Here is a 25,866-nt window from a genome sequence, read left to right on the forward strand (position 1 = left end):
CCTATGGCTCAGGTCATGATCACAGGATCCTGGAATCTAGCCCCACGTCATCAGGCTCCCTGCTCAGTGGGGGAGTCTGCTTGCCCCCCTCCATCTGCCTCTCTTCTCTGCTTGTGCTCTGTCTCTGTTGTGCTCTCAAATAAATACATAAAATCTTAAAAAAAAAAAAAAACCCTGGAAGAAAAATGGATTGGATGGACTAAGTAACACTTTTGACAAAGTGGAAGATTATACTCCTAAGTGTTTTATAGAGTCATTCAAGGTATGGAAAGATCAAGCCAGTGAATAAATGAAAAGAAAAGAGGCAATAGCTTCAGACAGATCTATAAAAGAAAAAAAATATATATATGCTATAATTGGAATATACCTATATTTAGTAGACAGGGAAAAAAGGACAGGGGCCTAACAGAGACAGAATTCCATTTATGAAAACAGAAGATATCAAGAAAGGAAGAAAAGATCCAATATCAGTTATTTGTACTTTAGTGTAGCTCAGTGCAAGGAATGATGTTAATGCTGAGGAATATCAACAGATTTGAAGCCCATGCAAACCTAATAATCAATGATACCTAATATATAAAGAGAATCAAAGCATTAAGGAGGGCACGTGATGTGATGAGCACTGGGTGTTATATGTTGGCAAATTGAATTTAAATAAAATAAATAAAATGAATTTAGAGGCAACTGGGTGGTTCAGTCAGTTAAGTGTCTGACTTGGCTTTGGTATAGGTCATGATCTCAGGGTCCTGGGATCGAGCCCCATGTCGGGCTTCATGCTCAGCACGGAGGATTCTGCTTGAGGGTTTTCTCCCTCTCCCTCTGACCCTCCCCTTGCTCATTCTATTTCTCTCTCTCTCTCTCAAATAAAAAAATAAGTCTTTAAAAATAAAATTTGGGGGTGCCTGGTGGCTCAGGTCATGATCCCAGGGTCTGGGATCGAGCCCCATGTTGGGCTCCCTGCTTGAGCCTGCTTCTTCCCCTCCCTTTGCCCCTCCACACCACCCTTGCTTGTGCGCGCGCTCTCTCTCTCTCAGATAAATAAATAAAAATATTTTAAAATAAGATAAAAAATTAAAAAATGAATTCACATAGCAGAAATTTTGGAATGTAACCTCTCTTAGGATCTGACATTATCTCCTAAGAGACAGATGACTGTGAGTGGCTGGACTGACATGATGGATTCCAAGTCCTTCCCACTGCCTCTAGGTTTCTAGTCTTTGCTAATATCAGGGTTCTTTTTGCCCCCAGTATTTTTATGTTTAATAGTAATCCAGCCCACTGGTATGTAAAATTAGATAACCTGATTCCTAGGCAATGATTTATTTGTGGCAAGCCTGTTTGGTGGGGGGTCAGACAAACTTCCATTTTGTGCAAGGCTGGGGTGATGGGAGGTGGAACAAATGGAAAGAGGTTGGGAAGAAAATGTAATGTTTCAATGGAAAACATCTGACACTATCCCTTTGACCCATGTTTCTCGCCTGGCTTTCCCAGTACAAAGCTACTTGAGCGGTCATTGTCCATTTAAAAATATATATATATATTGAAAAACAACAACAACAAACAAAACAAAATAAAATAAAATATTGGATTTTGAAAGTTATCCCTAATTGTGGCAACAGAAAAAAAAGTTTGATATCTCATAAAAAAAATCTCTAATTCTTCAGAATTAGACCAAAAGATTTTTGAAGGTGTGTGGGAAAGGAAGCTTGAGATTCTGTTCACACTTGAAATGAAACCACTAACAGCGCCATCTGTTATAAATATACCTATGCAACTTGAAATTTTCAAGTAGACTCATTAGAAAGGATAAAAGAAACAGAATTAATTACTTCTAATATACTTTATTTAAATCACTATATCCCAAACATTATCATTTCAATAGGTAATCAATATAAAAAATCATTGAGGGACACCTGGCTCAGTGGTTGAGCATCTGTCTTTGGCTCAGGTCGTGATCCCGGGGTCCTGGGATCGAGTTCTGCATTGGGCTCCCCTCAGGGAGCCTGCTTCTCCTTCTGCCTGTGTCTCTGTCTCTCTCTGTGTCTCCATGAATAAATAAAATATTTTAAAATTTTAAAAAATCATTGAGATATTTGACATTTTTGGTAATGGGCTAAGTCTTTGAAACTGTGTGTATTGTGCTCTTCCAGCACATGTCAGTTGGGACTAGTACATTTCAAGTGCTTGATGTAGCCAGTGGCTACTGTATTGGATGACACAGTTCTTAAATCTTTTACTGTCAAAGGGAGGCAAAGAGTTGTGATAAGAATCTGGAAACTTGAGGTCAAAAATGGTTTTATTTGTACCATTCAAATATAAAACAGGTTTTTTGCTAACAAGAATCATACATTCAGGGGCACCTGGGTGCTTCAGTTGGTTACAGGAACAACTCTTGATTTTGGCTCAGGTCATGATCTCAGGGTTGTGAGATCAGGCCCTATGTCAGGCTCCACACTCAGCACAGAGTCTGCTTAGGATTCTCTCGCTCCCTCTGTCTCTCTCCCCCTCCCCCTGCTCATGCTTTCACTTCTATTTCTCGAATAAGTAAATAAATAAGTCTTTTTTTTTTAAAAAAAAAAAAGAAGAATCTACACCATTCACCTGAGAAAACTCTGGGCCTGATGGACGTGGGCCTTGGAGGCCATTGAATGGAAACAGCTTGCTTCCTAAAGGACCAGCCCCACTAGCTCTGAAATTCTGAGCATTTTCCTTTCCTGAAGCACTAGCATTTTTTCCTCACTTTACCAATTAGGACTTTTATTTTCCTGATTTCCAATGTGTCCTGTATAGCGTCTAAGATATAATTTTATGAGCCTCTTGGGAATCTCTGGAATTCAGATGGAATCTCCTCCATGTGTGATGGATGAGCCAGCCAGAATGGACTCCATCTGCTCTCTGGGGTGAACGGGACTAAACCCAATTACAACTAATTTCTGCATTAGTTGAACAAGCATGAATTCAAATAATGTGTTCCTTCGTCTCACAATACATTAGCTTCTCGGGATCCCAAATGCATTATCAAGATGACCTAATTCCTTCTCACTCTGCAGGCTGGTTGTTTTGGTTGGTAAATGCCCAATTTTATCTGACTGCTTCATTCCACAAGCTAGAGCTTGTTGCTCCTAAAAGAGGGGGTTGAGGGTAGGAGGGTGGGGGTTGCTCCCACTCTAGACCAACTGGCTTCTCTTGTTCTAAGACTATCTTTGCATCCTGCTCCATGCCATTTTCCATGCTATTCACAGATAGGACCAAGAAACATTCATGAAGACTGAAATGCACGCAGAAGCCCCATGTTTGATTTTCAGAGCATCAGTGATGTCATTTTTTTTTTTTTTTTTTTTTTGTCTGCATGAGGATGGCATCTTGAAATTTTCCAAACCAGGAAACCAACTCCACAGACAGACAACCTGCTCATTGTCAAAGCACCCGCTCAGGCCAAGGAGGCCATGGCACCTGGGCTGCCTGACTCCCAGCATCCCTTCCCAACAAGCCACTCACACTTCTAAAAAGGTGACATTTTAGCAGTCTGTTTATAAAGCTGCCAAAGGAACATTTATCATGAGGTGCAAACAAAAGAGGTGCCGGAGAGGAATGTTTTTCACTGGGTTTCTCAGAACCTGAAACATGCCTCCCAGACCTCTCCGACACCTCCGGTGCAGCCCCTCTGATATCAGCAGAGCACATTTCAGCAGGACAGGGGCCCTGGGAGGCGGACGCATGCTGAGGGAGACAGGTCCAGGGCAGTTGGCATGTTAGAGTCCTCCACAACTGTGTCCAAAAGATTAATAAAAGAATATGCTGAGAGGAAATTTTTCTGATTACAGCAGGAGACAAGAGTTCAAGAGGTCAAGGAATTGCTGAGGTAAAACACCCCTGACTGACTCTAGGTGCCCCCAGCGTTATATCAAATTTTGACAGGTTGCCCAAGATCGAAAAACAAATAGACGCTTCCTTCAACAAGATGGTGATAAATCGATTCTTCTCCAGGAGCAGTGGCCTCTGAAGCACAGACCTAGGAGTACGGCGCTGTTTTCTCTAGTGATTTATCCAGCTTGCCTGTCTGCCAACTCTTTGGGGGAAATACCAGAATCAGAAGTTAATGTCCTGAGTAGTAGCTACCACGAGAACATTACTCATTAACCGAGAAAACCTGAAAATAATCAGAAAGATCTGGCTGCAGCAGTGATGCCAGAGAAATACGGAGCCGGCTGTCTCATTCCTGTGGAGGTCACAGGCCAGGCCATCCGTGACACCATGGGAAAATCAACCAGCGGGCCAACCAGTCTTGGGCTAATGTGATTGAAGCTCAGAAGGGTGTAGAGTTACACAGTATTCTGAGCACCACAGGATGCCCCTGAACACTGGCCTAGGTCACATGCTCATGGCCACTGGAGGGACATGATCCCCCTTAGATCCAAGCATCTGTGGGCCACCACTGGACGAGATACCATGCAGACTCTCTGTCCTCCCATTCTCTCCCTTCTTCCCTCTCTTTTTTCTCTCCTCTTTCTCCTTCTCTCTGTTCTTGATCTCTCTCCCTCAATCAGCAAACGGAAATGGAGACTTCAGAGCCAGGGGCAGAGACCAATCCTGTAGTGTTCTGGGAAAGGAGAGAGACAAACACCGCGATCCCCATCAATTAAAAGCTGATGGGAGTTGGGGTGCCTGGGTGGCTCGGTGAGTTAAGCAGCCGACTCTTGATTTGGGCTCAGGTCATGATCTCAGGGTCCTGGGGTCCAGCCCTGCTCAGTGGGGAGTCTGCTTCTCCCTCTCTCTCTACCCCTCCCCTCAAGCACTCTCTCTCTCTCAAATAAATAAATCTTTTTTTTTTTTTTAAAGCTGCTTGGGGGCACCACTTTCTGGCTGGGACAGGAGGCAGGCAAGGGACCCAGGTAAGTCTCACATTGACATATTTGTTTATGTGACTGCTCCTCCCTAGGCTGTGGGCATCTTGAAGGCAAGACTTGTATCTTCAAGCCTTTTATAACAATACTTGCTTTTCTCTGATTATGACAAAAACCACATGCTAATCATAGGAAAAATTTGAAAATACAAAAAAAGATCTTTTTAAATGCAGCTTTTAGAATAGTATTTGGGACAAAACAGGCACTCAATAAAATTGTGTTGGAGAGAGGAAGAAAGGAAAGGAGAAGTCAAGGATATGATAACTGTGACATCAGTCTCCTCATTAAAATGCACATAATTCAGCAGTGGCCACGTGGAGGCCATGAGTCATGAGGTGCAGAGCTGTTCCATGTGCGGCTCTGGCTCAGCAACTGCCTGTCGCTCTGCCTGCCACCCCTGCTTTTGGTCTCCTGGGTTGGAGTTTTTTGGGAGGTATAAAGTGAATTCACCAGGCAGCGAGAAACTGGGATTATTTAGCCTGCGGGAGAGAAGCCTTGGGAACAGCTTAGACATTGCTATGGTGCTATAAATTACACTATAAAAAGTAATTTGTGTTTATTAGGAACAAATCAGGACACATACATGAATCCCCAGGAGCTTGGCTTGTTGAGATTTTGGCCCATCTCCCCAACCATGGCTCCTAGACGTACGTTTTTGTCATTTGTTATTTTTCATCAGTGGGGCCATGCTCCATCCAGACAGGGCCATGAGTTGTAAGTGGTGAGGAGACCCACATAGTGAATCTAGCATCCAAAAAGACAATGGAAGAGCCCATGAAATGCCGAAATGCCTGGAACACAGGGTAGGCAAGCATCGTTTCCTGCCACCTTTGTGAATATGATAAAAATATGTACGCGGGACCTGGGTCAAGATGTAAAATGAACTCTTTCCCGTGGCCTGTGGTCAAAAGGTTTGAAAAACACTGTAGAATATTCCTTTCTGCTTGTCCCACTGGACAATGTAACAGAAAAATGATTATATGCTATTGCACGTTGATGGTAATGTCATTGTAATTAGTCTAATCTGCCTTCAAGTAAATGTACTGCAATTTACCTAACGCTTCCCTGCTTTAAGTCACTTTACTATTAGAAATAATATGCAAACAAGACATATTTCTGCATGGTATCGTTTTTCTTTTGAACTCAGATTCCCCAAAGTGAAGTGATTAAAGGATATGTGTGCAGCAGAGATGAACTTCCGTAGACCGCATAACTCAGAAAGGCGGAAATTGTGAATTTCTTTACTTTCTAGAACTGAACTTAAATAGCCCCCATGCCCTTGGTTCTCCTCCTCAGTAGACAACATAATCCCACTATTTCAGAGTAAGTTAGTCTCTCTAGTTTAAGATCCCATTTGTTCTTCGTAGCTGCTCCATCAGTTAGGATTCCTGTTTCTCTTGTGGTCCCCACTGAGCCCGGTGAAGGCCCCAGGGAGGCAGACCTCTGGGCCACAGTTATCTGCTGGCTTTGTGGACCTCCCCTGAGCTGTAACTGGTCCCACCAGCTCTCACGTGTCACTCTGTTCCTGCTGCACCTACTTGTGGTGCCTTGGGGACTTGGTCCACACCCTCTTGCCTTCTCCTAGTCCGACAGGGAAGTCTCTCTGGGTCTTCCCTCCTTATTGACACTGCTGCCTCCCATCCCAGAACTGCTCAGCTCTTTCCCTTGGACCAGCCAGGGAGTGCAGGATGCTGTGAAGCTACCCATAGGTCCAAAGAGATGGACCTCTTTCAACACCTCCCCAGATATTGCCACTCCTATATTTAAGGGCTGTGTCCTAGTGATGGCCTCTCCGAGGAAACCAGGCAATGGTCTATCTTGGGCTCTGGGATCCTTCTACATTTACCTGGAGGATTTCCATTATCCCATCCTGTCCAGCCACAGGGCTGTGCAGGTTGGATCTCCCTTAAAGAAAGAAAGTTGCTATTTAGATGCAAGAATGGCTTTAGGTACTAGGCCCCAGCTCTCTGCCCCATCAGGCTCTTTCTCATACTTCTGAGGTAGGGCCTTGCCAGTAACTGAGCACACAGTGGGATACTCAGGCCTTGCTATTTCCACCCAACATGGGATGCCTCCAAGGGGCAGTCTCTGCTCCAGAGCCCTGCTTGGGCTGACAGAGACTTCGTTAGATTTGCATTACAGAAGTGTCTTTAGTCAGTTAAGCAACTGACTCTTGATTTCTGCTCAGGTCATAATCTCAGGGTGGTGAGATCCAGCCCCGCATTGGACTCCGAGCTCACTGCAGAGTCTACTTGTCCCTCTCTCTCCCTCTGCTTGCTCGCTCCCACTCAGATAGATAGATAAATAAATAAATAAATAATAAGATTTGCATTGTAGTCCGAGCCTCCCCTGCCCCATCTTCCCCCTTTTATGTTCACAGGCTGCCCCTCCCCAGGGTCTTACCCACTATCTGCTCCTAACTCCTCCCCAGAACCTTGGGTCCCAGGAGCCATCAGCACCTAAACCTAGTCCCTTCCCTCCAATTCTCCCTTTCTTACCGATGACCAGACGTAGACTTCCCTTGCATGGGAAGGGTATAAGTTCTCTGGTATAAGGTCCCTGCTTCTATCACTCTGGAGCCCTCACCATATGGAGCGGCACTACCTGCTGAGCATGTGCCGGGGCCTTTCCCCCCCATCACCTGACCTGGAATCCTCAGCACCACTGTCTCTATTTTACAGATGCAGGAAGTTAGATTCCAAGTCACTCAGGTACTATGTAGATCATTCCTGAAGAGCAAGTGCAAAATGAAGTCCGGAGGACCCACCTAGCAGGAACAGGTTATGATTTTCTTTTCTTTTTTTTTTTTTTTTTGTCTGCATTTCACCAAACCTTTAGCTGCCCCTTGGTATGTTACTTTCGTGACTCTTGTCTGATGTATTAGCAAAAAGTTAATTTCTAAAACTTGACAGGGGCAGGAGAGCTCTTGTTTGTGTGTTTCTCAGGACAGCTCAACATGTGCTAATTATAGGCCTTAGGGAATTGCTAATCATCGTAATAACTTTGATAAAAAAACCCGGGGAGATATGGTTTACAAATGATGCAAAGAAGGAGTTTAATCTGTGTTTGAGCTGATGAATGAATTGACATATAGGATATAGGAAATGTAATAGCAAAGGAGAAAACCTTAAAGGTGTTCATTGGTGCAGTATCTGTGACCTCTACAGCTCTAAGATGAGAGCGCCAGCGATGGACAGAGATATACTAGTATTAAGTGAAACCCAAGGAATTGGGGAAACTGGTTCTTTTGTGCAGGTGACGTATCAGTTGCAGAGAAGCTGAAGGAAAACAAAGCAGACAGTCTTGGCTGCTAAGTGTGGAGCTGGCATTCCACAAGTGGAAGCAAATCACTCTGAGTCCAGGCTCTGCAAACATCAGCTGTTTGTGGTCTAAGCAGCACTAAGCTGGTCTGGGCTCCCAGGACTGTGCTTCTCAAGATTTACTGTGCACATATCAAGGGCATCTTGTTAAAATGCATATTCTAATTCAGTTGGCCTGGGTGGGGCCTGGGACTGGACATTTTTAACAAGCTCCTAGGTGATGCCATGGAATCTGCTGGTCCATGGGCTCCACTTTGAGTTCCAATGACTTAGGAGATGCTCAGAGAGCTCTAAGCAAATGCCAGAGGCACAGACGCTATTTAGGTAACTTATTCTCTCCCCCATTCCCAGCCCACATTTTCAGATTCCTGTGGGAGTTCAAGTGCAGCTGACAATGTGCTCTTTGGATTTTCTTATTGAGAGAAGTTATCAAGAAGTAAACAGAAGCCAATCACAGCCACCGCAGCTTTGCTTCTGTTAAGCCATCAGCTTTTCCTAACCTAAGACAAATATTTCCCAGGTGAGGGCTTGGGTGCCACTAGGGTGATTTCAGTTGATGGATAGACATGGCATAAAATGACCTTGAATCAATAAGGATATTACTCCCCTTTCAGTTCTCTTGCAATCCTCCTGCTTATATCAAGAAGAAAGTCTCTGTTGGGTGCTAGTGTGTTTTTGAACACTCGCTTTTCTCCCTGTGTTGGGATGTGATGGGCTGCTAACAACAGAAAATCCAACTCAAAATGTTCTCGGTGACTGAAATAGCCTAGAGGGGGAAGAGGGAGGAGCTCTGGCTGGTGTGCTCTGCTGGCTCTGCAGCCTCTACTTGGTTGGCCTCACTCACTCTGGGGCTGGCAGCAGCCCTTCCAGGGGTGGGGGCAGCTCCAGGCTTTGCAATTTGTCCCCAGGATTGGTCTCAGTCAACATCTAAAGGAAGAGATACATTCTCTTCCAGAGGCTCCCAGAAGAGAAAATCTTTTTTTTCCCCCCCAAACCTCCAGAAAATTTCCCCTTCCTGTTTCATCACCACAGATTGACTCACAGGACCTTTGCTGAAGACTCCAATGGCCAAGAGTAGCCTTGAGCCTTAGCCCTGTTGGGGTGGGGGGTGGGAACTATGTGCTGACTCGTTAAAACAAGACTCTTTCCATTCCCTTGTTAACAAAAAGAGAGCAGACCTCTGGCTGGATGCCTTTGGGCAGCAACAGTGTCTCCCTTGATTTGAATAATGTGTGGGGTGTTTGTTTTTGCTTTTTTTTTTTTTCAGTTGCTTTCTATTGATGGCAAGGGGTACTGATTTCATAATCACAGTTGTAATAAGAATTTTGTTTTCTATTATTTATATTTCAGTTTAAGTGTAATTTAATTTAGAAAAAATTTAATTAAAAGATAGAACGTGATACCTGAATGTGGCAAAAATTATGAAAGTGCTAAAATGAGTAGTTTGAGAAATACCACTCAGCTATTACTTCCTGGCCAACAGATATTTGGGCCTTCTAAATAAAGAAGGTTAAGTCTAAGAGACAACATCAGCTGCTCAGTTCCTGTGGTTATCGTCTGCTGGGTTCTCAAGCCAACTGGATGGCTTAGTCCGTTCAGGCTGTTGTAACAAAATACCACAGATTGGGTAGCGTATAAGCAACAGAAATATATTTCTCACAGTTCTGGAGGCTGGAAGTCCAAGATCAGGGTACAAGCATGACCAAGTGAGGGCCCCTTCTAGTCACAGGCTACTCTCGTAGCCTCACTTGGTAGAAGGGGTGAGGGAGTTCCTTATAAGGGTATTAGTCTCATTCATGAGGGCTCTGCCTTCGGGACCTAATCTCCTGAAGGCCCCAACTCCTTTATACCATCACACTGGGCATTAGGATTTCAACATATTTTAGGGGACACAACATTCAGGCCATAGCACTGAATTAGAATCACATAGGAGTTTTGAGAAAGCAGATGCCTGGGCCTCACCCTCCAAAGATGGTCTCTTGTGGGGTCTGGGAATATGTATTTTTTAAAACTTCACAGGCTTTTCTAATGTATTGCCAGGGTGAGAACAACTTCTGAGAACGTTGGAGAATCCTTTTGAAACTGGAAGTTTAGGGGCAGCAAGAGTCTGGTTTGGCGCTGTTGCCAGGCTGTCTCCATTCCAGAAATGTCTTGTCTTACGTTTGTGTCCACTGTCAGTCCAGTCAAGAAGAACATAAAGCTGTGCACTGTTGGCCAGAAAGCAGAAGGGGCAAGGGCTTTATTGGGGGTGAACACAACACATTGTGAAAATACTCTTTCCCAAGCAGTGTTCTCACGATAACTCTGTTAGAATAGTCACAAGCGCAAGATGTGAATGTTAGATTGTGGAGTCTCAACCGCATGCTTTGAAAAAAAAAAGTGTACATTAGGACTTGGAAATGTTCAAGAACTACTTTTAAAAATCAGTGTCCATTTTGTAATTATATTCTTGGTGATATCAACTATTAACCTAAGGGTATTCAGCTTCAAACTTCAGATATCCAACTGTTCTAGATTTTAGCTAAGTGTTTGAAGGTGAGTATAGCCACTGAGAGACCAGAATTATTACGGTTTCAACATGTATTCATTGTCAAATTCACTAGAAAGGTCATATATTTATACATGAGTGCTTTTCTGTTGCTCATGGCATTTAAAATAGTAAGGACCTCACTCTTTTCTAGTCAACAGTAAGATCGCTGTAATTTAGGAGGTTGCTCATCTTCTACTTCCAACATTTCCTCCCCATGAAATTATACTTGTACCTTTGGCCTTCCTTCTGTGTCGTGACAGTTGACATTTTTAATCCAAGTACCCTGTAGCATAAATGAATGTTAACAAAGGTGCTTTGAGTTTGCATGTTACGGCTAAAGGTGAAATGCCAATGAAGGTACACAACATGGAAGACACCCAGGCATGGGACTGAATCAAGTTTCTGCAACGCTGAAGGGTGCCTGCTTTGCTAAGGATGTTCCTGGAATGGCCCTGATGCTAGGCCAGGAATGAATGATTTGGTAAAGATGGGTCATCAATTGGAAGAGAATGTATCACCACCATTTGTCCCACTTCCCATTCTGCTCATGTTTTTTTATTCAATATTCATGTATTCAGCAAATGTTTATCAAGTACTTATATGTGCCAAGTTCTGGCACAAATATAACAAGTGCAAGTACAGATTCCTCCTTGGAGATCAAAGTCAGACCAGAGGCAAAACCTTGGTCTCCAGCTAGAGTGCTCTAAGGAGGAAGAGGCTGACATTCAGTTACAGAAGGACTAAACTTCTATTTAGACCATAACAAGCAAGTAAGCCTTAGATGGGAAAGATAAAAGTCCTCCAGGTGGGATCAGGGTAATTTTATTTTTCTTTTCTGGAGAGCTTTCATATATATAGACTGCACCTGACCCAGAGGGCAAGACTGTTTCCTTTCCTCGCCCTCCTGACCACTACCACTCTTTTCGTCATCCCCTGGCCCAATTTTTGCCTAGCCTCATGAAACCATCATCTGCACCTGACTGTTCCCTATCTGGACCCCTAGTCCAGGAAAACCACATCTCTGGTATGGTTCTTGCACTTTATGTCTTTATTACAACCCATTAACATTGAAATTTTAGTCAACATTCCAGAATCATACGTGAATTTCACTTATTCCACTGTGACATTCCACACTGAAAAAAATTTTTTTACCCGAATTTTTTTCTTGATGAATTTATAAAGCCGGGGGAGGGGGGGTGGTAATTCACAACCTAAATCATTTGTATTCCTTGATGCAGCCATAAATCCACATATGGTCTTGTATACAATATACACAAACACTAGGACATTGAAACTAACAGATTATATGACTGTAATGACTGTAGAGCATCAACAATATTCCTACTACACAGGCCCCAGAAGGACGGATCTATATAACATGACTTCAAGTTGTAAAGCAAGTCTCTGAGTCTGGCATCATTTGAAGTGCGATAGCACATAAACAGGATACTTAATTCCAGAGAGAACCCTTGCCTTGCCCCCTGCTAACTAGCCAAGTTGTGTTGTGTGTTTTTCATAAACTGTTACTTTTAACCCAACCTTCCTTTTAAATGACCAGTGTCCATTCAAATGCATGTCTTGACTAGATTTTTTTTAAATAAAATATTTGCTACCAACCGAAGATAATATCCCTTGAAATCTAGTACAGAATGTGGGTTTCTTGGGGCTGAAGAGTGAAGCCTGACACATTTTCCCATTGTTGTTGTTTTTTAAGATTTTATTTATTTGAGAGAGAGAGAAAGAGAGAGTGCACAAGATCTCGAGCAGAGGGCAGAGGCAGAGGGAGAAACAGATTCCCAACTGAACAGGGAGCAGGGGAGCAGCCTTAGGCAGGGCTGGATTCCAGAACTCTGGGATCACCACCTGAGCCAAAGGCAGAAGCTTAACCCACTGAGTCACCCAGGCGCACCACACATTCTCCCTTTAATTTATCAGCACTTAATGATTTTTTTTTTTTGGTTATGTTTGCGTACAGAGGAAAGAAAGGGAGAAAATCAAGCAAAACAATTATTACCTGGGAAATTATTTCTTCTTTTCTTTTTAACTTAGCATTAGAGATTGTAGTCCCAATAAAATGGACTTTTTTCCCCCTTCCTACTTAAAAGCATTCTCTCCTAATTAATGTTTCAATCTTACGATGACCACAAGGGACACATTTTGTTTGCATCCATGGAAGCCGCCTTCATTTAAAGAGTTCAATGTTATAGTCCTGGAGGGCAATTAATTTATTTAGTTGCCTTTGGTCAAAATGGTTTCTGGGCACTTAGAGGAATATTGATCATTCAGCCAACTAAACTATTTGCAGAAAGGCCGATGAAACCACTTCGTGCCTTTCATAAAAATCCTTTCAATTGGAGTTGATAGAGTTTTATTTACACCTGCCAATGCTGCCTTTCATGTCTGTTTTCCTTTCTCCAGAGTTCATCTTCACTACATCATATCTTTAAATAGTGTAGGTCACAGTGATTATGGTGTTACTCATGAGGAAATATGGGACTCCCGTGGCAGACAGTTTCACTTTTTTTTTTTTTTTTTGAGCTAGTCATTAGAGCTGTTCCCAAATATTCCTGCTCTCCTTGCTTCTGGATTCAGGGTAGGATTGTTCCTCCTTGCCCCATGGGAGGTCGGGAGTGCTCAAGAGACTTGCTCTGATGGAGAGATGTATGTGGAAGTGGCTGCGTCATTTCCAGGCAGAGGTTTAAGAGCCGGTGTGTGCTTTACCACATTCTCTTTCCCCATAGCCATGGTGACCAACCAGGACCCAGAGAGTGACTTCTTCAGTGGGTCCCAGAGAAAGAACCCTAAGGAGGTGGAACAAAACTCCTGCTGACATTTGATGGGCATGTGGCATAATTATAAACCTTCGCTGTTTTAAGCCATCAAGACATGGGGGCTGTTTGTCATTGCAGCATAATGTGTATTTTCTCCTATTACATCTGTTTTAGTCTCAAGGAGAAATAAGTGTCAATTAAAAGGGAATTTTACTTAAGAGTCACGATGAGAGCATCACCTCTTATCTAAATGGAGTCAATTAATTAAAGTTCTGTATTTATATAACAATCAACCCAGTTCCTTCTCCCTCCCAGCAAAATTTTTATTCTTAAATAGAAGGAGAAATCATGGGCATTTGAGGGGCTGTGAACTCCCATTGTCATTTTCATCTTGAGACTTTTTAAAAAGATTTTATTTGAGAGAGGAAGAAAGCATGAGCAAGGGGTGGGGGGTGAAGGGGCAGAGGGAGAGGGAGGAGCAGACTCCCCGCTGAATAGGGAGCCCGATGAGGGGGTTCTATCCCAGGAACCCAGGATCAAGACCTGAGCTGAAGGCAGATGCTTAACTGACTGAGCTACCCAAGTGCCTATGAGATCTTTTTTTTTAAATGTCCTTTTTATTGCTAAAGAACATGTGGCCCTGCGCAAGTCACTTCATTTTTCTAGGCTTCAACTTCCCTACTTTGGAGAAGGGAGAAATTCAAGTGCACTCACTCAAGGGTCTCATGATGTCTGCACTTGGTTCACAGAAATCAATAGGAAAATTAAGCAGAACCTAGAACTCAAGACTTTCAGTGCTGCTTCTAGTTTCTGAAAAGTGTTATTAGGGCAGTTTTGTTACAAGGCTATATTCTGAGAGAGATGCTCATATTCATGAAAGAATACTACCGTCAAAGAAAGGACTTTCAAAGAAAGAAGAGTGTCGGAAATTTTTGTTTTTGTTTTATTTAGCGAATGTCTGAAGTGAAATCTACATATGGAAAAAATGCACAGGACATAAATGAGAAGCTGATGAATTTGCACAAAGTGAACACACTCTTACAAACAGCATTCAGAAAGTCTCCTTGTCACAACTCCCTGACACAGGATTACCACCATCATGACTCCACTGGTCTAACTTACAAAACCTGACACGGGTTTTGCGCCTCTTGACTTCATTGAAGGGAACCAAATGTACTTTTTGGTGCTTCCCTCCTTCATTTAACAACAGATTTGTCTGTGTTTTTCACAAAGTTGCACTTTGTTCATTCTCTACTGTGTAGCATTCCACTGTATGGATTTACACGATCCATCCATTCCATTGTGATGGATGCTTCGGATGCTTCCAGGTTTGAGCCATTATTAATAGTGGGCATTTTCAGGCTTGTCTTTTGGTTGATATTATTTCCTTGTATTTTCATGTATTGGGTTCAGGAGGTAGACATCCTTAGACCTAAGCAGGAGGAGATAGCTCTGTGGTGAAAGATTGTATTTTGGAGCATCTCCCTAGGAGCAGAGAAGAGAAAGTTCTATAGTCCCAGAGGGAGAGAAGGAAGAGGGGATGGGAGGAGAGAGTAGATGTTTTGTGGAGCTAGAGTGTGCTGTTGACCTCCACTACCCAGCTACCGGGACAGGAATGTCATTGTCCCTATAGTTTACTCCTTTGAACCCTCAGGCAAGGACACCCTGTAGAATTTCCTCCAAAGCACTTTCTGGAGCAGCTCTATTACGTCAAGGTAGGGAGTCAGCAAAAGTGGTAGATGGTTAGAAGGAAAATATTTTTTTCTAGATTTACTATTCAAAATTGAAGGGATCTTAAAAAAAAAAAATTGAAGGGATCTTGAAAACAAACACAGTATATGAAATATTAAATAAAAATTGCATTAAAATTCATAAGGGAGAGTCTGAGCACTTGCTAATTCACCAGATTCCAGGTTTGTTTTTTTTTTAAGATTTTATTTATTCATGAGACACAGGAAGAGAGAGAAACAGGCTCCCTGCAAGGAGCCCAATGCGGGACTCGATCCCACATCCCAGGATCATGTCCTGAGCCCCCAGACCTCTGAGCCACCCCCAACCGCCGAGCCACCCAGGTGTCCCCAGATTCCAGTTTTGAGTGATCTTGAAACTTGTGCTTCACCCCCCGACCCTCTGCTCCAATTAGGTATATAATCATTTTTAAAAACAGTAACTGATCCTTAGGCATGGCTTTTCTTTTTTCTTTTCTCCATAAAACCATCAAATAAGGAGATAATAAATAAGAGGCAGCACACCCATAAGTTTATTAGTTCAAATGTCATACTTGTTTTCATTCCTGAAATATGGGGTTTGTTTTGGCCTCTCAGAATGCAAAATCCTTCTCTCATCAAACTCGTCCCATTTCACCCTGAATTTCCAGCTCCTCTCCTTAGTCCTATTTTTCTTTATGTATGCTCTGCATGGTGCAGAGCATGGTGCTCTACATCCACTAGTTATTGTTCGAAAGAAAACAGTTGCTTCATTAAATTAATTTATTGAGTTCTTTATGAACATTCTCTCTAATCCACCCTACAGTTTTTGAGCATTATCATCCCTGTTTTGTAGATAAGAAAACTGAGGCTCAGTGAGGTTAAGACCCTGTGGCTTAAAAGGTGCAAGGTCAATATTTAGACATAAATTTGCTCTTGCCTTCCATCTTTCCACTTGGGGTATACATATGGGGAGGCTTATACTCTCAACCCAAAGCTGTAGAGATTTAACAAAGCATGCCTAGTAGTATCCTTAGAGCACTGGTTCTTCCTGGAAGGCAATTTGGCCCCTCCCCCACCACACCCCCAAGGGAAATTTGACAAAGTCTGAAGACAACCAAAAAGAGGAAGATACTACTAAAATCTAGTGAGTAGAAGCCAGAACTACTGCTAAACATCTTTGAATACACATAACAGCTCCACAACAAAGAATTACCTACCCCAAAATGTCAATAGTGCCAAGGTTGAAAAACCTACCTTACAGTGTTTGTACATCATCGTGGTGTTTATTGAGCCTAGAAGAGCGACAAATTGCATTTGAAGAGGGCAATGAGGGATAGTTGAAAACATGTCAAGAGTTGGAAGATTCTTGTGTTTTGGTCCAGGGTCTACTGTTAACTAGTCTCATAGCTTTATGAAAGTAGACTCTCAAAACCTTAGTTACTCCATGAGTATATGAGTGATATGAGCACCTATCTTATCTCTATATTTATTAATTTATCAAATTTCTTATTCATTACCTACTAAAAATAAGCACAGTAGGAGAGAGGCATGCCTGGGGAGGGAAGCTGGGGCAGCTCTTGGAGGGTTTTATGGACCAGGCTAAGGAATAGAAACTTTAGCCTAAGGCAAAGTGGAGAAAATGAAAGATTTTGAAAGCAGAGGGGTGACATGATCAGAGTTGAGTTCTCGAAAGATCATTCAGGCTACAGGATAGAAAATGGGTTCTAATTACTCTAGGGACTGGGAGACCAGAAGGGAGTTTGTTGCTGCTGCTCCAGGATGAGGTCACTGTGGCTTCAGGGGAAGTAGAGGCAATGGGATAGACTGAAGTGTGTGCATTTAAGAGCAGATCAATTCCTACTACTGATGGGTTGACGGGTTGATGAGATATCCCTGTTTTAGAGCTGCAGAGTTTCCATAATGAAGTATGACTGCCACCGCTATGTTTAGAAGCTGGAAGGAGCTGCAGACACTTCACCAGAGTGGATTCTGTACAGGGCCTCTGTCTTTGTCTCATCAGCATGAAGTCTTTTTGGTATCTGACTGGCAGGGCCTAAGTGACACGTCCGCACTCAGACCACAAGGGGTGCTGGGAAAGTGAGTACTTGGCTTCTCCCTTGGAAGAACACTCTGAACTTAGGAAGGATGTTTAAGAAAGATGGACTAACATGCCCTACAGTTTCAGTGGAAAGTAAATTTGTTAGCACCTATTTATTTATTTTTATGTATTTTAAAGATTTTATGTATTTATTTATTGGAGAGAAAGAGCATGAGCACAAGCATGCATGCATGCAGGGGGAAGGGAGTGGGGAGAGGCAGAGTGAGGGGGAGGAGAACAATCAGATTCCCCACTGAGCTCAGAGCCCAATGTGGGGCTTGATCCCAGGACCCTGAGATCATGACCTGAGCTGAAGGCAGACTCCTAACCTACTGAGTCACCCAAGCACCCCTGTTAGTTCCTATTTAAAATGCAAACCTGATCATATCTCTCAAATTAATAATACTCTTTTTTTCTTTAAAATCCCACTTTTCAGAATCTACTCCATACAAGTAAAATTACCTATACATAAGAGCATATATGCCTAGGGATATTCTGTAGCGCTATTCTTTGTGGCAAAAATTTGATAACAATGTGGATCTCATTTAACTGAGAGGGACTGAACTTATGCCATTAAACATGTAGTCAATAAAAAGGACTGAGTTAGAGCCAAACCAGTTGGGACTAGACTCTATAAAAAGCTAAAAGGGACACACTGAGGCCCCTCAACTAGTGATCTCTTCATATTTTACACACAGATCTTGAGTTGTTCCATATCCCAGGAAATGAGAAGGGGAAGAACTGCCTTGTTCCTCCTTCTAATTCAACACCCCTATCCAGATCCAAATCCCTGCATATTTAGCTCATAACTGCTGCTTCACTCGGAAATGTGGTGGCCACTGATAACCCGCAAGGTACCAACCTTTGGTTTACCTAGCTTCCTACGGAAGACTGATTCCAGGTCTTGCACCTGCCCTGGATGACCTTTGAGCCAAACGGTCTCTGTAACTCAACCTCGTTCTGCAGCAAGCAAGAGCCTCATAAAGAAGCACCTAAAATAAGTCCCTGGGTCTCAGTGGAAGCTCTTCTGCCTACAAATCCCTGATTCCACAGATAACAGCTTGGTTGTAATAACTTAGTGGTCTGTCCCAGTCTTCTTGGGCTGCTGTTACCAAGTGCCAAAGATTGGTTTAAACAACAGAAATTCATCTTCTCGTGGTTCTGGCTGCTGGGAAGTTCAAAACCAAGGTGCCAGCAGATTCAGTTCCTGGTGATGGCACTCTTCCTGGCTTGCAGATGGCTGCCTTCTCACTGTATCCCCACATGGTAAGGAGAGAAAGCTCTAGTGGCTTAGCCTCTTTTTATATGGGTAGTAATTCCATCATGGGGCTCCACCCACGTGACCTCCTCCAATCTAATTAATTACCTCCCCAAAGTCCTACCTCCAAACCCTGGCATTAGGACTTCAGCATATGGGAACACAAACATTTACTCCACAGCATGACTCCTGAGGCATTGCAGTGTGGTTATCAAGAACACAGGCTCGGGGTCAGACCACCAGTCCGAATCCTGGTCCTGCCATCTGCCAGTCATGTGACCTTGGGCAGTTACCTAGCCTTTCTGTGTCCCAGTGTCCTCATCTCTAAAATGGGTGAGGAACAGTGTCAATCTCATAAGGTTGTTGTGAGTATAAATTACTTAACACATGGAATATGTCTATAGAGCACTACCTTGGACACACAAAGAGTTCAACAAATGTGATTATCATCATTCCCTTCTGGATCCAGATATGCCTTAATTTAGTCTCTTCTCCAAATATTCAATGGGGTCAAATTACCCCAGCAGTTTTCTTTCTATCCCAGCCTTTGGTTGAACTTCCCAGTTTAAAAACAAAACAAAGCTGTATCTATTACACAAATAATATTATAGTAATGGGGATTCTCAAAGGACGGAACTGAAATTCCTGGGGGTGGGAGAAAGGAGGAGGAATTTCCGAAGCTCTCTACAGTTATCCTAGTTTGGGGATGGTCTGGAGGGTGTTCTAGCCCAGTGCTGTTCTGTACTTGCGATGTTGCTATTTTCTATTTTCAAAAGCTCTATTTAACCGTTGTAATTTGTGCTTTCTTCAAAGCTAAGTATAGAGCAAAACATAATAATGCAAACTGGCTCCTACTGAGCTGAAATGAGTAGTGTTCCCTCACCAAATTCTCTTGTGAGCTTTAATAACTTCTTTAATTTCTCTGTTATTTTCCAATCTTGTATACCTTTTCCAGAAGCACTCATTTTGGCTTTCTTGAACTGGCTTTCCTCTGCTGGGAAAATGACCAAATTATTCTGCTCCTGTCCTCCTGCCACACCTCTATTTTTTGGTTTTCGCCTCTTATTCTGGGTTTATAACCAATTTCGCAGTTGTTGGTCATGGTGAGAGGCTATAATTGAGTCAGTACTGGAAGACAGAATGATTTGTCAGAACATTTTTATTAGAAGGAAACCATTTCCAGGGCATGGGGAGAGGGAATGGGAGAGAGAATGAGCAGGACTGTACATACACATTGTACTTGCTTAGGAACTAATAGTATGGATTCCAAAGTAGAGTTAAGTTGGATCATTTTCTTTGACTCCGTGACACACCATTTCTTTTTCTTTTTTTAATATTTTATTTATTCATTTATTTATTTATTTATTTATTTATTTGAGAGAGACCATAGAAGGAGAGGGAGAAGCAGACTTCCTGTTGAGCAGGAAGCCTGATATGGAACTTGATCCCAGGACCCCGAGATCATGACCTGAGCCAAAGGCAGACACTTAACTGACTGAGCCACCCAGGCACCCCTCTTTTATTTTAAGTTCAAGATTAATCCCTAACAGAAGGCAGAAAAGTTCCCTATCTAGACTGAGGCACAAACACAGTGTTTAGACTATAAGCTCTCAGAAAGAGCAACATATTAATGCATGGGAATTCAAAAAACACAAATTAAAACTGGCACGCAGAAAGAAAGATTCATGCTTGAAAAAGGCGGTAGGTTGGTCGGTGGTTACCATATGGCTGCTTTTATAGATGATGTGTAGTCACGTTTATTTCTATACTTGGATATTTCTACCAAAAGGAGAATGTCTGGACATTTCGGAGTACCAATATAAGAAGGGTGAGTAGCTGGAGCTGAGGTTTTGGATGAAAGATACAGGAAAGACCTGCTTCCTTGCTGGGATGTGAGGGGCTCTGAGGTACTTTCTAGGAAAATCCGTGATGCTCCTCTACCCACATTCTTTCCAGACTCAATTGCCTACAGTTCCTTGAGCACTCTTTATGCTTCAGCATCTCCATGCCTTTCTTTTCTCTGCCTAAAGCATCTCTTCCTACAGGGACACTCACTGCCCCCACCCAGACCCTATTCAAAAGATGCCAAGTCTTCTCTCAGCTAGAATTAATCCCCTCCTCCTCTGCATTCCTACAACACCCTATGCCTCTGTTACTTATCACTCTAGTGCTCGTGCTTCTTCTAAAATCAGACCCTGAGTGACAGATCTGGATGTAAAAATTTATTGGGAAAGAGATCCCAGGAAGTCCTGTGAGTGAGTAGGAAGTAAGACCAAGAAAGGAGAAAAGCGAATAAAGGGTGGTTTGAATGAACAGGTTATGACTGTGAGCAACTGGGGCTCAATCCCATTAGAGATCTGAGGGTCTAGGTGGCACGTGCTCAGAAGTATACTACTGAAGGGCAAAGGACTGCCACCCTCATTGGTTGTGAGTTGTTCTGGGGATAATTCTCTGACACTTCTATCCTGCCTCCAAGATGCTGAGCTGCTCCAAGGCCAAAGATCACCTTTAGGTGAAGAGATGTGGGAAGCCATCAGCCTCTAGGGGAACTATCAGAGTAGATGGAGAGTCAGGTTGCAGGGATATGGGCTTCATAAGAACAGCATACTACAAGGATTGCCAGTAGTGTAAGCTTTTTGAAGGCAGGGAATGAATTTTACTTACCTTGGTATACCCCAAATAATCAGCATGTAGCTTTTGTGCATAATAAGTGCTTAATCATTGTTAGACAAAGTTGATTAACATTTATTATATTTGATGAACCAATGATACATCCAACAAATACATATTGAAATACCGACTATGTGCTGCAGAAGAATCAAATAAGCCTTATTGATGCGCGTAGGGAGCTGTCTCAAAGAAAAGACAGGCAATAAACAAATAATCACAATGTGGAAGATAAGTATGTAGACCAACAGCATCAATGTACTCATCACCCATTGGTACAGAACCTATCACCTGATTCTCAGCAGGTTGGATATTTATCTTCTAAGATGGGGGAATTTATTTCTCCTACAGAGGGTAGGGACAGAGAATTACTGATGAAAATTTTTTGGTGTGATTTCATATTCCGGATTGATGGACCTGGATTTGAAATAGACATGAAAGGAAATGATATGGAAATGTAGCAATACAACTTGCTGATTCTTTTCCATTTTTTTTTTACTGGAAAAATGAGCTGTTAAATTGGCTAAGTAGAGTCTTGATTTCAGAAACCAGAGGAAAATGTGTATTTTCCTGTCTTGCTCGATAAATAATTATTCAGGGAATGCTAAAAACAAGCTCAGAAAAGAAAAAAGTGTTCCCCCAAAGTGCCTTTGTCTGTACTGATTTCAATTTGAGATGAAGAGGCTGAGCAACGTAACCAACACAACTTTTGACCATAGTACTTTGATTTTCTAGAACTTGAGAAAATCATGCCTTGAGGAGTTCCCATTTCTAAGCCAGCATGCAAGGAGCTGAAAACATATGTCACAGAAAAACCTGCGCGTGGATGTTCAGAGGGGCTTTATTCCTAATTGCCAAAACTTAGAAGCAACCAAAATGCCCTTTGGTAGGTGTATGGATGAGTAAGCTGTGGTACATCCAGGCGATGGGATAGTATCCCATAAAATGAAATGAACTATCAATCAAGCCATGAAACAACACGGAGGAATCTTAAATGCACATTACTAAGTGAAAGAAGCTGATCTGAAAAGGCTCCATGCTATAGGATTCCAACCATATGACGTTCTGGGAAAGACAAAACGGTGGAGGTGGTGAAAAACTAATGGTTACCAGCGGTGGTGGGGGAGGGAGGGATGAAGAGGTGGAGCACAGAGTATTTTTAGGGCAGTAAAACTACTCCGTATGATACAATGGTAGAAATGGGAATATGTCATTAAATATTAATCAAAACCCATTGAATGTACAGCATCAAGAGTGAACCCTAATGGAAACTGTGGATTTTGGGTGATAATGATGTGTCGGTGTAGGTTCACTGCTTGTAACAAATGTAGCACTGTGGTGTGGGATGTTGATGGTGGGGGAGGTTGTGCATGTGTGGGGACAGGGAGTGTATGGGAACTCTCTGTACCTTCTGCTTGATTTTGCTGTGCACCTAAAACTGCACTAAAAAAATAAAGTTTATCGATTAAAAAAACGATTGAATTGTTAGAAACACAAACCAATATTTCCCAAGTGAAAAAGAATTCTTTTTTTCAGAATCATGGTACGATTAATTAACTTTCGGGTGATATAATTTGACATGAGGATTCATGGTGCCTTTTTACATTTATATTTAGACTAAATATAATTCAATAAAGTACTTATTATGGATTCTACTGCCACTCACTTTGACAAGTACTATTGAGAAATATTAATCTTAAAATACATAGTTCAGAGATGCTAGATCATCTTTATTCATGAAATTATGTTCCCAGAAACAGTCTAGATTTCATTTACACAATTTGTGCTTCCCTGCATTTCATCCCTGCATTTGTATTCCCAGCCTCCCTTCCAAAGTACACTAAGGGCTCCATATAAGGGTGCATGATTTGCAATATACAGAGAAAGAACAGTCCTAAATTGCTTCGGATTTTAAACTCAGAGCATATATTGATGGGTAATTGTTAAACTATTTATTATTCTTCTAACTACAGAAAATAACTGTTTTATTTATTTATTTATTTTTTTAATAACTGTTTTAATAGTCTTCTCTGTCAACAAAAGAAATTTTATCCATAGGGAGATTAGGCAACTGAATGATCCTCTTGTGCCGGTCTCTGTAAGAATATGAGAATGTAGCAAATTTGGGGGCCAGCTTTCACCTAACTTCTTCAATTCAGAGAACATTTCATTGATACCGATGCCTTCTCCTGCAACTTACCCTGAATAACGTGCACTTTTCTTTTTTTTTAAGTCGGGTCACCAAGACTTTGGTTTTGGTTTGTTTATCTTTTTTTTTCTCCCTATGTTGTCTTTAATGAGCATGCATTATGAATATAATAAACATCTTTTTAAAGAAGCAAGATGTTTGTTTAAAACACTTCTGTGTAAGAGATTTCACTAAGGAATTCTTAACCACTTTGGTCTTTGATTACCTCTGGTTGTCTGAGGAAGCCAGGGGACACCTTCCAGAAGTAAATCTGCTCCAGAAGAAATAAATGCTTGCTGATTTGAATAAGCCTAGAGTCACACCCTGATCTGAGTTAGGACAATGAATATATGAATGAATACACAAACGGGCAAAGAAAAGGAAACTGATAAGGGATTTTCAGGAAGCTCATGAAAAGTTTTTTTTTTTCCTAAGATTTTATTTATTCATGAGAGCCACAGAGAGAGAGGCAGACACATAGGCAGAGAGAGAAGCAGGCTCCCTGCAAGGAGCCCGATGCAGAACTTGATCCCTGACGCTGGGATCACGCCCTGAGCCAAAGGCAGGTGCTCAACCGTTGAGCCACCCAGGTGTCCCTCATGAAAAGTTTCAGATGGAATGCCTGCTGCTCTGTTACAAATGCCCCTTTTAGGTGGCCAAACCCACCCTTTTTTATTACATGAGCATTCCAATCAGGCCATTTAAAATATTAAACATCCTCACTTTCCGTAAGGCAGCTTTAATTTGCAGACATTCACAGAAGAGAGGTTAGACCTTGATAGATGGCATTGCTCCAAGTGTGTCCCTTCCTCCTGGGGGCTGTGCAGGACTCTAGCTTCATCCAAGGCCCTGCCGGTGGATTATGGCTCAAGTATATCAGAATGACCTGGCCCTAGCATTTGGCAAAGCCCCAGGGCATCTAGGGGCAAGACAGGAATTCACAATGAGGAAGTTACTTGTGGCCTTTGTTGAAGATCTTTTCAATTAAAGCTTTAACATTTTTTACAAGCAACCCCCAGGGATTCCGTCTGTCATTCTCAATACCTGTTTTGATGGATGGCAGGCTAGCACAGCCTCGGACTCCCCCAGCTCACTGCAAACATCAAAACTCAGGTACTCATCCTTCTCCAGAGACCTCCCTGTGCTGCTGACAGGAACATAGATCAAGAAACCTTAAGAAATGTTGATTTTGCTTAAATAAATGTGTAAGTGTTGTTTTCAGCAGAAATGATTCTTGTTCCTTGCTTTGCATTTCAGTCATTAAAGATGAAGAGAGCATACAATCAACAAAACTACAAGGCAACCTACAGAATGGAAGAATTTATTTGTAAATGATAGATCTGATAAATGATTAATATCTAAAATATATAAAGAACTTATACAAATCAACACCCCAAAAAAGCAAATATTCCAACTAAAAAATAGGAAGAAGACATGAATAGACATTTTTCCGAAGGAGACAGACACGTGGCCAATGGACACCGGAAAAGATGCTTAACATCATTCATCATCAGGGAAATACAAAAAAAAAAAAAAAAAAAAAAAAAACTACAATGAGATATCACCTCACACCTGTGAGAATGGCTAAAATCAGCAACACAAGACACAATAGGTGTGGCAAGGATGTGGAGAAAGGGGAACCCTCTTGCACTGTTGGTGGGAATGCGAACTGGTGCAGCCACTCTGGAAAACAGTATGGAGGTTCCTCAAGAAGTTAAAGATAGAGTTACCCTATGATCCAACAATCACAGTACAGGGTATTTACCCAAAGGATACAAAACCACTAAGTCAAAGGGATACATGCACCCCAATGTTTATAGCAGCATTATTTACAATAGCCCAGATACGGCAGCAGCCCAAGTGTCCACAGATTGATGAATGAATAAGGAAGACATGACATATGTATGCAATGGAATATTACTCAGCCATAAAAAAGAATGAAATCTTGCCATCTGCAACAACATGGTTGGACCTAGAAAGTGTAATGCTAAGTTAAATAAATCAGAGAAAGACAAATACCATATGATGTCACTCATATGTGAAATTTAAGAAATAAGACAAATGAGCAAAGAGAAAAAGAGAGAGAGGACAAACCAAGAAACAGACTCCTAACTATAGAGAACAAATTACCAGAGAGGGGAGTGGGTGGAGGGATGAGTGAAATAGCTGATGGGCGTCAGGGAGTGCACTTCTGATGAGCCCTGGGTGATGGAATTAGAATAAAAACATAAAAGAAAAGAGTGAATTCAGGATGAGAATTTTAAAAAAGATGAAGAGAACAACATCTTTTGGTTTCTGCATAGACTGGGTGGCAATTTGATACCAGGGACAGAATAGTCCTGATTCAAATCCCATCTGATTCAAATCCCATCCCATCCCAAACTCATTGCCCTAGAGTATGAGTATGAGTATGAGTATGAG

General features: G+C 42.1%; 1 long non-coding RNA gene across 1 annotated transcript; it reads left to right on the forward strand.

Annotated features, from left to right (window-relative positions):
* The first annotated feature begins 4,285 nt into the window (after positions 1-4,285).
* On the forward strand, positions 4,286-25,866 carry LOC140613848 (uncharacterized). The gene is made up of 3 exons (XR_012014738.1): positions 4,286-4,677; positions 4,840-4,892; positions 24,703-25,866. It is a non-coding gene; the product is annotated as an uncharacterized lncRNA (long non-coding RNA).

This window comes from Canis lupus, chromosome 22, assembly GCF_048164855.1.
Source record: "Canis lupus baileyi chromosome 22, mCanLup2.hap1, whole genome shotgun sequence".
In the NCBI taxonomy this organism is placed as follows: domain Eukaryota; kingdom Metazoa; phylum Chordata; class Mammalia; order Carnivora; family Canidae; genus Canis; species Canis lupus.